This window comes from Rhinoderma darwinii, chromosome 1 (genome assembly GCF_050947455.1).
Source record: "Rhinoderma darwinii isolate aRhiDar2 chromosome 1, aRhiDar2.hap1, whole genome shotgun sequence".
NCBI lineage: Eukaryota > Metazoa > Chordata > Amphibia > Anura > Rhinodermatidae > Rhinoderma > Rhinoderma darwinii.
In genome coordinates this window covers 87,077,875-87,091,059 of record NC_134687.1, presented here as the reverse complement: position 1 = coordinate 87,091,059, position 13,185 = coordinate 87,077,875, and the positions used below count along the sequence as shown (strand labels likewise).

The 13,185-nt window shown below is 44.8% G+C and overlaps 1 protein-coding gene across 7 annotated transcripts in view; it reads right to left on the bottom strand.

Annotated features, from left to right (window-relative positions):
• FAT1 (FAT atypical cadherin 1) overlaps window positions 1–12,799 on the bottom strand; it is a 221,028-nt gene extending 208,229 nt beyond the window's left edge. For 4 of the 7 annotated variants that reach the window (XM_075860151.1, XM_075860153.1, XM_075860154.1 and 1 more), the window contains exon 1: window positions 11,983–12,791. The gene's annotated coding sequence lies outside the window, so the exon portion shown is untranslated. Of the gene's footprint in view, window positions 1–11,982 lie in introns of all 7 variants that reach the window. The other 3 variants (XM_075860156.1, XM_075860157.1, XR_012883011.1) reach the window with 2 other exon arrangements.
• Between the last annotated feature and the right edge of the window lie 386 nt (window positions 12,800–13,185).

Sequence of the window (13,185 nt, the reverse complement as noted above, 5' to 3'; positions counted from 1 at the left end):
GCTTTTGGTACCTCGTGCTCTCCTGGTTTGACTTGGCTCGTTCACCACTCTGGTTGCTCACGGTGTTGCCGTGGGCAACTGCCCCTTTCCCTTTGCTTTGTATTCCCTTGTATGTTTGTCCCGTGCACTTACTGAGCGTAGGGACCGCCGCCCAGTTGTACCCCGTCGCCTAGGGCGGGTCGTTGCAAGTAGGCAGGGACAGAGTGGCGGGTAGATTAGGGCTCACTTGTTCGTTTCCCTACCCCCGCCATAACATCAGCATTGTGAAATTACGAGAAAAACTGTAAAAATGTCATGCGGGGAACCCCACTATGTGTGTTGCCCATGGCACCATTTTCTATATAATCAGCCCTGATAACAGGAGCTATTGATAGATATTTAGACTGTTACATATGACTGAAAAAGCCTTTCCCAATGGTAGTTGTTAATTCCTACCCTACACTACCATGTATCATACTGAAACTATATCAGGAAAAATAAAAAAGCTTAACATTTGGAGTTGTAAGACAAATATATTGAACATATAAAACTTACACACAGAACAGAAGGTGAAAACGAGGATTTTATTTAACTTAAAATTGCTGCTGAGCTTTGATTCTATGATATCATTGCTTTCAGGGTAATGTGATTTACTTTTCTTCTGTTTTACATTTTTGTAATATTTATGCAGTTTGGCGCTATCTCCTGGATTTACTGTAATTATCTAAAATTATTTATCTGAATTTTGCAATATACTGCAGATATAGGTATAAATGTCTTAAGAATATTTTTCCATTTCAAGGGGTATTCTATCCCTTTAAGAGTACGTTTCTGTGACCAATGCTTTTATAAGGTTTTCACACTGGTGTGTGCAGAATAATGCAGGGTTTCATTCCTATGTATATTAATACAATGGGCATTACATTCACTACTTCTGTTTTGTTCCAACTTTCAATTAACATCTGTGGAAATAAGACACATTCATTGCAACACCGGAGGTTTAAACAAAATTTATTTAGGCCAGACATCTGTATAATGGAAAAGTTATGGTTTTCCTGCAATGTTTTGTATGTCTCTGAAAAGTGGGATTAAATATTGCGTATGTAGCTTCCCTACAGCGTTCAGCATACAGTAGCTGCACTCGTCTTGTTGTAGTACAGCACTATTGTATAAGGTTTTGAATTAGCTTGTGAGAATCACAAGAACTAGATTGTAGAACTCACAGGTGGTCAACCTACGACTTTATAGGGGGCCTCAGACATGGAAATGTCCAATTTCCCCCATTTACAGTGGAATTGTGTCCATCACTCTCCATTATAGTCAATTGGTGATGTGTAAATTTGTATTTCCTTATCTTCTATTTTCTGGATTAGAAAAGCCCTTGTATTTAAGATTGGTGGTAATTCCAGCAGTTGGACTCCCACCGATCAAACATTTTAGGCAGTTCCTCTTTATATGCCATAAATAAGTAAATAAAAAGGTTACCGTCTGGATCTCTGAAGATATATATGACTACATAGACAGTACACAGCTCAGTGCTTCGGCTTCCACCCTGCTTCTGTACTGCATGCTGCTCTGCTGTCCTGCGTATATATGCCATGTGTCTGCTGTCCTGCGTATGTATGTCATGTGTCTGCTGTTCTGCGTATGTATATGCCATGTGACCGCTCTGCTGTCCTGCGTATATATGCCATGTGACCGCTCTGCTGTCCTGCGTATTTATGCCATGTGTCTGCTGTCCTGCGTATATATGCCATGTGACCGCTCTGCTGTCCTGCGTATGTATATGCCATGTGACCGCTCTGCTGTCCTGCGTATATATGCCATGTGACCGCTCTGCTGTCCTGCGTATATATGCCATGTGACCGCTCTGCTGTCCTGCGTATATATGCCATGTGACCGCTCTGCTGTCCTGCGTATATATGCCATGTGACCGCTCTGCTGTCCTGCGTATATATGCCATGTGACCGCTCTGCTGTCCTGCGTATATATGCCATGTGACCGCTCTGCTGTCCTGCGTATACATGCCATGTGACCGCACTGCTGTCCTGCGTATATATGCCATGTGTCTGCTCTGCTGTGTTGCGTGTGTGTATATATTATATATATATATATATGCCATGTCAGGGGCGTAGCTAGGGGGGGCAGGCAGGGCATGTGCCCCAGGCGAAACTTAGAGTTGGGCGCCAGCACCACACCGTCCATGATGCAGCAGTCTGCCTGGAGAGATGGAGCAGACATACCGGAGCAGAGCAGAGTGGTGAGTACACAGTGTAAACAATTTAGTGCCTGGAAACACTAGATTATCTAAAAACATTAAATAAATGACATTATGTTATGATTTTAGAAACTCTTGTGTCTCCAAGCACATTCTTTTTGCGGCTCCCGCCCCCCCTCGCGACCCCCCATCGCACCTGCCGGCACGGGCCCCCCATGGCCGGAGGCGCCGCTAGCAGCCGCTATGGCGGCTACAGCGCGATGCCACTGAACGGGTTGTTCTTACAAAAGACATGCATTCCCTATCCACAGGACGTGTGATCGCTGGGACGTCCAGCGATAAGGAGAACGGGGGACCAAAAGTCCCCCGAAGTTCTCCATGACAAACCTCGGACTTCCGGGGTCTGTCTGCAGCTCCACATAAATGAATTGTGCACCGGTCGCGCTTGTGCGCATGCCTGACCAGTGCTCCTTTCATTTTATTGAACTGCGCAGACTCTAGAAGTCCGAGGTTAGTCAAGGAGAACTTGGGGGGACTTTCGGTCCCTCGTTCTCCTTATCGCTGCCAGTGATCACACATGTATCCCCTATCCTGTGGATTGGGGATACATCTCTTTTGTAGGACAAACTATAGGCCATTTTTTTTTGGGGGGGGGGCTATATGGAGTTATCTACAGGGGTTCTGTATGGCGTTATCTACATGGGGGTCTGTATGGCGTTATCTACAGGGGGGGTTCTGTATGATGTTATCTACAGGGGGGCTCAGTATGGCATTATCTATGGGGGGGGGAGGAGTCTGCATGGCGTTATCTACAGGGGGGTCTGTATGGCGTTATCTGCAAGGGGGGTCTGTATGGCGTTATCTACAGGGAGGGGTCTGTATGGCGTTATCTACAGGGGGGTCTGTATGGCGTTATCTACAAGGGGGGCTGTATGGCGTTATCTACAAGGGGGGCTGTATGGCGTTATCTACAGGGGGGATTGGGGCTGTAAGACGTTATCTACAGGGGGCTGTGTATGATGCCATCTATAGGGGGGCCCCAGTTGTGTGATACCCAGCGGAGGGGGGGCCCCAGTCAAAAGTTTGCTATGGGGCCCAGTCTTTCCTAGTTACGCCCCTGTCTATCTATCTATCCATCATCTCATATCTATCTATTATCTATCTCAGGGGTCTCAAAGTCGGCCGGGTAAGTGGGCCGCATATAGAAAAAATGGGAAGTTGACGGGAAGCATTACTTTCAAATTTTATACAATACAAAATTATTGTTAATCAATTAGTTATTTGAACGACTATAACACTATATTACTAGAATAATAATACTACATTACTATAACACTATTACTAGAATAATAATACTACATTACTATAATAATAGCGCTAGGTTTAAAATTTGAAATATTTCTCCACGTGCTTATTTCAACAATCCAGCTTTCCAGTTTAAGTGTCGCTAAATGCAGTCCGGCGGCTCAGTTAGCACACATGTCAAGATTGGGCAGCCCCTTTTTAGATAGTGCCGCAGTGCCCTCTGTGGATGCTGCCGCAGTGCCCTCTGTGGATGCTGCCGCAGTGCCCTCTGTGGATAATGCAACACACCCCTAGATAAGGCCACAGTGCCCTCTGTAGATAAGGCCACAGTGCACTCTGTAGATAAGGCCACAGTGCCCTCTGTAGATAAGGCCACACAGTGCCCTCTGTAGATAAGGCCACACAGTGCCCTCTGTAGATAAGGCCACACAGTGCCCTCTGTAGATAAGGCCACACAGTGCCCTCTGTAGATAAGGCCACACAGTGCCCTCTGTAGATAAGGCCACACAGTGCCCTCTGTAGATAAGGCCACACAGTGCCCTCTGTAGATAAGGCCACACAGTGCCCTCTGTAGATAAGGCCACACAGTGCCCTCTTCAGATACTGTCACACGCCCTCTGTAGAGGCTGCCCCAGTGCCCTCTGTAGAGGCTGCCCCAGTGCCCTCTGTAGAGGCTGCCCCAGTGCCCTCTGTAGAGGCTGCCCCAGTGCCCTCTGTAGAGGCTGCCCCAGTGATGTCAGGGGCTTGCCCAGAGCTTGAGTCCCAGGCAGAGCGCTCGTAGGCTCTTCCTGGGACTCCAGCTGTGCTGCTGACATCACTGGGACTCCTGCTCTGGGAAAGCCCCTGACATCATTGTCGATGTATGGACAGTGATGTCAGAGGCTTCCCCAGAGTCCCGGAACAGAGCCGATAATAGCGCTCTGCCCAGGACTCCGCTCTGGGGAAGACCCTGACACACTGTCCATATATGGGCAGATATGTCAGGGAATTCCGCAGCGTCCCGGAGCAGAGCCTGTACTAGCGCTCTGCCCGGGACTCCGGCTCTGGGGAAGCCCCAGACATCGCTGTTCATATGTGGACAGCGATGTCAGGGAATTCCACAGAGTCCCGGAGCAGAGCCGACACCAGCGCTCTGCTCGGGACTCCGGCTCTGGGGAAGCCCCAGACATCGCTGTTTATATGTGGACAGCGATGTCAGGGAATTCCACAGAGTCCAGGAGCAGAGCCGACACCAGCGCTCTGCTCCGCTCTGGGGAAGCCCCAGACATCGCTGTTCATATGTGGACAGCGATGTCAGGGAATTCCACAGAGTCCCGGAGCAGAGCCGACACCAGCGCTCTGCTCGGGACTCTGGCTCTGGGGAAGCCCCAGACATCGCTGTTCATATGTGGACAGCGATGTCAGGGAATTCCACAGAGTCCCGGAGCAGAGCCGACACCAGCGCTCTGCTCGGGACTCTGGCTCTGGGGAAGCCCCAGACATCGCTGTTCATATGTGGACAGCGATGTCCGGGAATTCCACAGAGTCCAGGAGCAGAGCCGACACCAGCGCTCTGCTCTGCTCCGCTCTGGGCAAGACCCTGACACACTGTCCATATATGGGCAGCGATGTCAGGGAATTCCACAGAGTCCAGGAGCAGAGCCGACACCAGCGCTCTGCTCGGGACTCTGGCTCTGGGGAAGCCCCAGACATCGCTGTTCATATGTGGACAGCGATGTCAGGGAATTCCACAGAGTCCCGGAGCAGAGCCGACACCAGCGCTCTGCTCGGGACTCCGGCTCTGGGGAAGCCCCAGACATCGCTGTTCATATGTGGACAGCGATGTCAGGGAATTCCACAGAGTCCCATAGCAGAGCCGACACCAACGCTCTGCTCGGGACTCCGGCTCTGGGGAAGCCCCAGACATCGCTGTTCATATGTGGACGGCGATGTCAGGGAATTCCAGAGACTCGGAGCAGAGCCGATTACTAGCGGCTCTGTGTCCCGCGGGCCGCAGATGACAGCCCCAGGGGCTGCATGCGGCCCACGGGCCGCGTGCTTGAGACCCCTGATCTATCTCATACCTCCGAACCGTCCTAGATTCAACCGGACAGTCCCGGATTCCGGGCGGTGTCCCACTGTCCCGGGCGGCCGAGTGTATGTCCCGCTGATTGACAGGAAAAGTAATTCTGCCCTGCCAATCAGCGCCTTTCATAGATGCAAGCGGTGCGATCACGTCATCGCGCTGCTTGCGTCGTTCAACCCCAGGAAACTTGCGCAGAAGAGAGCAGGTCTCCATTGCCGTCGGACTGCGTTGGAACGGGATTAAGAAGAGTTTGATTAGTTTGTTTTTTTATCCTAATAAAAAAAGTGTGTGGCATTATCTATGAGGGGGGGGGGGCTTTATCTACATGGGGGCTTTATCTATGGGGGGCTCTATCTACAGGGGGGCTATATACTGGGATGGGCTATATGTGGAGCACTATATACAGGGGTGGGCTACATGTGGAGCACTATATACAGGGGTAGGCTATATCTACAGGGGGGCTATATACAGGGGTGGGCTATCTGTGGAGCACTATATACAGGGGTGGGCTATAGCTACAGGGGGGCTATATACAGGGGTGGGCTATCTGTGGAGCACTATATACAGGGGTGGTATATATATGTGGAGCACTATATACAGGGGTGGGCTATATCTACAGGGGGATATATACAGGGGTGGGCTATCTGTGGAGCACTATAGGGGGAACTATATGTGGGGCACTATATACAGGGGTGGGCTATATGGGGAGCACTATCTACAGGGGGCTCTATGGCGGGCACTATCTACAGGGGGAATGGTGTGTGTGTGAAACAGTGTATGGCGCGATTATATTTAGGGACGTAGTGTGAGGTATATTAAGGGAACTTTATTTTTGTTTATAGGTGTAGAAATGTTGGAAAAGTGAGAAGCTGAAGACATCTGAGATGCAAACTGCATAAATGGGCTGTGGCCGGGAGAAGTCATCATAGAGGTCTGGACCAGATGGAGAAAAATAACTAGAAATCACCGGTGAGTCACTTAATGTAAATTTTTATTCTGCCTCTAATCAGTACTGTAGTCACTGTATAATCTGCAGCGAGATGATGGGTGGTATGATTATGATATGATTTTTTTTAAACGGCAACTTCCAGCATATCCTTACCATTGTTTGGGACATGCTGGTAGCTGGAAACAATTTAGTGCAAACCTATACGGCAGGGGTTGCACTAAATTGAGCTGTATTTGTGCTGGTGTTGTATATATGTAATGAGCTGTGTTCTGGTGCTGTATATATGTACTGAGCTTGGTTCTGGTACTATATATATATATGTACTGAGCTTGGTTCTCGGGTTGTATTTATGTACTGAGCTTGGTTCTGGAGCTTTATTAATGTACTGAGCTTTGTTCTGGTACTGTATATATGTAATGAGCCCGGTTCTGGTGCTGTATATATGTAGTGAGCTTTGTTCTGGTACTGTATATATGTAATGAGCTTTGTTCTGGTGCTGTATATATGTACTGATCTTGGTTCTGGGGATGTATATATGTATTGTGATTGGTTCTGATGCTGTATTTATGTGCTGAGCTTGGTTCTGGTGCTGTATATATGTATTGAGCTTTATTCTGGTGCGGTATATATGTAATGAGCTGGGTTCTGGTGCTGTATATGTGTACTGAGTTTGGTTCTGAAGCTGTATATATGTACTGAGCTTGGTTCTAGTACTGTATATATGTATATTGCTTGTAAAATGTACAAATGTTTTTATGCTTTAGTTACCTAAAAAAATTTGGAAAACAAATGACACGTCATTGATTGGTAGGGAAAACAAGCATGGCGAGAGGGAAGGAGATGTCGGGAAAGAGGTTGGGGGGGGGTGCCAAACTGAATCTTTGCCCCGGGTGCTGGAGAACCTAGCTACGCCTCTGTGCCATGTGACCGCTCTGCTGTCCTGCGTATATATGCCATGTGTCCGCTCTGCTGTCCTGCGTATATATGCCATGTGTCCGCTCTGCTGTCCTGCGTGTATATGCCATGTGTCCGCTCTGCTGTCCTGCGTGTACATATATATATATATATATGCCATGTGACTGCTCTGCTGCCCTGCGTATATATGCCATGTGACCGCTCTGCTGTCCTGTGCATATATATGTGACACAGAACAGTGTATATACAAAAGGACAGCAGAGTGTTAGACAGGGCAGCAGATGCACACACAGACCTGAATCCTATACACACTGTACAGTACACTGATGGAAGAAGAGACACAGGAGGGGAACCCGGGGCCGCACTTGACCCCGGGCTACCTGTTGCCCGCCACTGCTACATCTGAACGGACGACTACTCTACATAATATGCTGGTAGTACATCATAATTTTAGAATAATGGATTTGTCCATAGGTACAAACCCTAACAGTTTGCAAAACTTTTGTGAGAGAAACTAAGAAGTGTTACTGAACAAGATTAGTGTAAGATACAGGATCATGTCCCTAATGCCCGCAGCTAAATGTAAACCGTGTGCTCTGAGTTGTGTCGTGTTTTCTGATTTCACATGTGTATCTGTGAACTTTAACCTTAACTTTCAAATTGTATATAATACAGCGACATGACGTCCAAAGTTCTTTACAAGGAAAATGCATCTATTGTTATTCTGTGCAGAACATTGATCCTAAGCTTAATAAATATGATGCTGAGGAGAGCAGAGGTGCCCATTGTAGACGTTGTAAAATAATAGTTGACAATACCTGCAAGTATAGCAGAGATCACACAATACAAACATCAGTCATTTATCCCAGACTTGATCATTGGAAGCTTCGTCCTCTATCATTATCTGTGCCACCTCCAGCCCACAATGATGGAGGGAGAAAGAAGAGACGAGGCCTCTGAAAATCACCACTGGGTCTTTATGCAGCGGCAGAACAGAATTACTTCATACTCTAGTGGGGATTATACAGCTATAGAGTGAACAGTTGTATAAAGCATGGTGACTCCTGACCTTAGACCCTTGACCCCCAGGACTGGTGCACTGTATATTGCCAGATGTCTATTTAAACTGACCGCACACAGAATAAATAAGAGATAGGATAGCCAGAGACTCTTCACAATAGAGAATTTTAACGTGACATCTGCTATAAATGTAACATATGTTAGGTCATTAGGTAAGAAATGAGGTGTCAGATAAATGTAATACAGGTACGCAGATGTAGGAGAGCTGAATATGTCATTTTCTATGTCAGCGATTAGCAATAGTCTTTTGAAAAGGTTATGACCATAAAATGGTTGTGTATATACCGTTACTATCATCAAATGCGCTAATATTAATAAATTGACTCATAATTGTGTAATTGCTCTTAATTCCTTTATTAGTACATTGGGAGAAATATCTGACCGGATAATAGATGTACCACACGACTATCACGAAGATTTTAGGCTGATGACCAACCCAGCTCTACTACATCTGTATAACATCATGTGTAATATGTGGAAGTTTGTCCAGTTTGTTTGTTATTTTGTATACGTAAAACTATAGATATAAAGTAGAAGTGAAAGATAAGTTGGCACGTGAGAAGCGATAGTACAATGTCCTGGTAGACTGTACTCTCCTACCTTATTACCAGGCTTCTTTCTCGCACACAACGTGGCTGTGGACATTCCACACAATTGTATTTCTATTGTATACACAGCTGGGAATCCAGAGTAAACCAAACTATCTGCGGCCAGGGGAGAGGGGAATCATGTACCCTGCAGCCACACAGCTACCAGCCTCCCCACCACTGACTAAAATGGGAAGGGGGGATGGGAAACAACATCTGTCTTGCAGACCGAATGCTAAACTTTCTAATATTTGTTATTCGGTTGTTGATAAACAGTTGGACGATTCTCAGTTTGTGCATAATATTACAATACGGTGGGAGGGGCGGTGATATCTGGAGAGGGTCTGCCAAGTATCACTCTGACTTTGCCCAAAAGTCTGGCTAACAAAGTGTTAACTGGATAAAATAATGTGCATTGTTACTAAAAAATAAATCACTTGTAAATATTAAATTCTTGAGCGGTATCTATATGTGACCCAGCTGCCCCAGACAGTGACACATCCCTTGCCCACATATCACGGTATCAGTAGGCATATTTGCCATTCAGGGTCCAGGGAAAGATGGATAACAACTCCTAGAAGAGAAGTAATGGTGGCCATTAGTGGTTTGGAAAACATTAAATTATGAAAGTGCAGCACTATAACATCTGAAGAGAAGTGTTACCGACCTGAAGATCACACACACACAGTTTTGATGCAGTTTTTGGCAAAAAAAATTGAGCCAAAGCCAGAAGTGGATCCAAAATGAAAAAAAAAAACAAAAAAAAAAAAAAAAGGCCTAAAGGAAAGACGGATGTGTTCACTTCTGTGTGTGGCTCAAAAAACGGAGTCAAAAAGTGCCACCAAAACGGTTTGTGTGATCTTGGTCTAACAGTTGCTGGTGTTTTTTTCGATTTCAGGTAGAAATGCGAGTTAACTCAGGAATATGTAGCCTTTGTTGCAGACTTCAGACGCTACTAACCTTTCCAGAGGTAACATTACTTGGAGTTAACAGCTACATGTCACATTGTGAGGAAGAGGCCATTATTCATGTGGGAAGTCCGTGCTAGAGGGGTCATAATGATACCAGGAAGCCCACAGACCACCCTCATGTTCACACCATCCTTCAAATCACAGCAGAGCTAGAAAAACAGAGCGAGCTCTAGGCAAGTGGATGCCAATGACTGGCAAGAAAGTTCCCATATTCCTCTATTAATAAGACTACAGAGAATCCTCTGCTTCCCAGCAGCATCACTGCTTGTGGCGTTAGGAAGTGATTTATGGTGTTTAGTCTAATAAGGGATTGCTTGTGGCCATATTGTGGTGAGGTTCGGAGAACAAGGGCGGCCTTTTCAACCACATGATACATTCATCAAAAACGCCATTAACATATATCCAGTATATAGTTCACTAGTGTTAAATTAAAGAAGAATTGCGCTGCAAGGGCATGGAAGCAACGCAGGGGGGCTATGTCTGGACCCATTCCAAATTATTACAGTATATAGATTTTCTATTAAGACCTTTGTGATATTAATTTGCTAATCCACGACCAACTTGTTGAATAATAACAATAATATAACAATAATAAATGTTTCAAGCAAACAATAACCGATAAGTAAATATTGATGTTTTATCTTCCATTTAGCCGTTTCCTATTTACATCTGTTTCTGGGAAAGCTGAGTGAAACCAACATGGCGGATACTCTAGCTCACACGGATACCCAGCTTTGCCACACTCATAAAGGCAAATCTGCTTCTACGTAACTAAATAGATTTACGGTTTACAGGGCTGTAGGAAAGATGGGCAACAATCTCACAAACAGTTTTGGAGAACATGTCACTCAGCTTTATAAGCAGATAAAACAAAAAATAGAATTAGATTGTGGAAACATTCATTGAATAAAATCCTGATTACTATATGATGTCTTACCAAGGCTGGATTCCTAACATTAACATAATTGTAATAAATATTTTTGATACATTTAATTGTATTATAATATTATTATTTTCTAAGTATATTAAAATATCAATATAATGAATATATATTTAATACATTTATAATAAAATAACTTCTCAGCTGTATTGTGGAACCGGAGGATATCCATGATTAAAATAACTCCCATCATCTGCAATACAATTCTACAAATAATAATAATATAAGACAATTTAGCAATTGTGCAAGAACCCTGATGTAACAGCGATAAAAAAAAAACAACGGAGAGAGAAGCTACATGTGGATGTAAAGGGTCTGTCTGGTTCAGGTTCACACATACCGGTTACTGAATAGCGCATAGTAAGAAGGATTATTTTATCTTTGTTGAATGTTTATTTTTTAATAATTTGGCCAGACTATAATTTCTAATGTAATCATATATAGATAATCCAGTATTATAGCTGTAGATACTTTGTGTAGAGGAAAGATTGTCACGAAAGCTATCTGGAAACATACTTTACAGGCATTATAGTTAGAGCACCATAATCCCCACCAAAAAACATATTAACAGAGTATTAATTTCCTTTACAAGAAGCTAGAACATGAGAACAATGTATTCAAGCTATAGGTGCAAACAGTGGTTAACTTTTCCTTGGATTAAGATGCATTACCACTTGAATGTCATAGAGGGCGCTGCACTACAATACATGAAGTTACCTGCAGCTGAAGTTAAACATATATATATATATATATATATATATATATATATATATATATATATATTCTTTATATTTCTATTTATTTAGCATCATTATAAACGGTTACATTTTCATATGATTCAAAATCACAAACATCTGTGCTATGAATACACATGTGTAACCCCTGCATGCAGGTCCCTGTAAATACTATGTTTCCATTGGCAGAAAAAAAAAAAAAGAGAGAGAAAGAACAGTGTTGTGCATGGAAAACTTACCAGACCAGCTGGATCTTTTATTTATCTTCCAGAGCTATGGTTATTTTATGGATAACCCATCAGCTTCTGCAAATGGACCTTCTGCTAAGTGAGAACTTTTTTCTCTTGCAGTCCCTTTCTTTGCATAGCCACAAGGAAAAGTGCACCGTATATAGTCAGGAAATCCACAATCCAGTCCCAGCATCACCAGCACACAAAATATCCCCAATCTCTGGACATTAAACACATGAGATAAGAGAAGAGCCCACAGTGGAAGAAGGGAATGAAACAAAACACAAGGAATATCCAGGGAAGGGAGGAAATCCAAGTTGTCAGGACATGTCTGAGCGGAGCACAAGTGATTGAAGTTAAGGAGCTGCTGTAGTGTGGCTCTCCCTGCGCCTGCCTCTCCTGCAGCCACCACTGGGACAAGGCTCTTGGTGACGTCACACTCTTCTCCACCACCCCCTCACTCCATAGACAGGATAGCCTTACAGCCCAGGGACTGTGCTCGGTGCCTCCACATAGTCACTTCTTCCCAATCCTGCCCGGCATTCATTGTTTTACAGACCGGCTTCTCACTCCGTCTGCCAGGCTTTACTGGCTCTTGTTCCATTGTATCATGCTGAGCTATTGCTTATCCACTCTCATGTGTATTGCTCCTGACAATCCTTTTCCTCGTTAAGCTTTCCCAATTCCTTCTTTTCCACCGTCCTCGCTTTCTTTTTTTTTTTATTGCATTCATGTATTTATCTTCTATCACATCCCTCGCCTCATGCTCCCTCCCCACTCTGGCATTGATAGGCACCTGAAATGAGAGAGGAGGACAAGACACAGATGTCCCTGAGCTAAATTTAAAAAGCACTGATCATTTGTCGCTATTGACTTGTAGGAAAAAAAAAAGAAGAAAGATTTGGAGCAAAACCCTGCTGATCTGTGAGCTATGGCTTTGCGATTAGACATCCCAGGAGGGACACACATCCGCTCACCTTGATTTAGTTCAGAGAACAGAAATGTTAACACACACAAAAAAAGATTTCTTAGTGGCGGCAATGTGCTGCAGTCTGTAAAAGCATTGGCGGGGTCAAAATGTGTCTTGCCTAAAAGAATCCAAAGCTTTGTTGCCTTGAACGGGGGAGGGGAGGATTTAAGAACCTTTTTTTGGCTGGCGAAGGATGAGGTGGATTCAGACCAGGAATAGCAGGCTTACTCGGAGTTGTCTAC